We start from the raw sequence: 1,191 nt of genomic DNA, 5'->3' as shown, positions 1-1,191 counted from the left end.
CACGCTGCACAGCTCTGCTGCACTGCATTGCACTGCTCGCACGCTGCGCAGCTCTGCTGCACTGCATTGCACTGCTCGCACGCTGCACAGCCCCTCTGCTGCACTGCACCGCTCGCACGCTGCACAGCGCCTGCACTGCACTGCTTGCATGCTGCACAGCTCCTCTGCTGCACTGCACCGCTCGCACGCTGCACAGCGCCTGCACTGCACTGCTCACACGCTGCACAGCGCCTGCACTGCATTGCACTGCTCGCACGCTGCACAGCTCCTGCACTGCGCGACTCCACTGCACGGCTAGACTGCTCACACACTGCATGGTTGCACTGCACTGCTCACGTGCTGCACTCCTGTGTGTCTCGCTGGCTGTATGCATGCAGTGTGCACACACAAAACAGGGTGTGCGGTGTGTGCACAAGGGGTGTGCGTGCAGCACGTGTGCAGTGTGTGCACATGGGGTGTGCGTGCAGCACGTGTGCGGTGTGTGCACACGGTGTGCGTGTGCAGCGGGTGTGCAGCCTGTGCACCGCGGGGGTTTTTGCACTGCTCGCATGCCACGTTTGCACAGTTGGTGTGCACTGCGGGTGTTTTTGCACCACACACGTGCAGGGTGTGCACAGTGGGTGTTTTTGCCCCTCATGCATGCAGAGTGTGCGGAACGGGTGTGCATAGGGCGTATTTATCCTGCACATGTGCAGGGTGTGCACCACATGCATGCAGGGTGTGCACAGCGGGTGTTTTTGCACAACACATGTGCAGACTGTGTGCAGTGGGTGTGCACAGCGGGGGGTTTTGCCCTGCACACACACAGGGTGTGCATAGCAGGTGTTTTGTCCCGCACACGTGCACGGTGTGCACAGCGGGTGTTCTAGCACAACACGTGTGCAGGGTGTGCACTGTGGCTGTGTACAGAGGGTGTTTAGCCCCACACGTGTGCAGGGTGTGCACAGCGCAGGTGCACAGTGGGTGTTTGTAAATGGCACACGCACAGGGTGTGCACAGCGGGTGTTTCACCCCGCACACGCACAGGGTGTGCACAGCGGGTGTTTTTGCACGGCGGGTGTTGTTGCACACCACGGGTGTTTCCTCCCGCACACACACAGGGTGTGCACAGCGGGTGTTGTTGCACACCGCGGGTGTTGTTGCACAGCGGGTGTTGTTGCACAGCGGGTGTTGTTGCACACTGCGGGTGTT

This window comes from Nothoprocta perdicaria, unplaced genomic scaffold, assembly GCF_003342845.1.
Source record: "Nothoprocta perdicaria isolate Ctin4 unplaced genomic scaffold, notPer1 scaffold_949, whole genome shotgun sequence".
Taxonomy (NCBI): domain Eukaryota; kingdom Metazoa; phylum Chordata; class Aves; order Tinamiformes; family Tinamidae; genus Nothoprocta; species Nothoprocta perdicaria.
The sequence above is the reverse complement of the archived record's forward strand: the minus strand, read 5'-3'. Positions refer to the sequence as shown.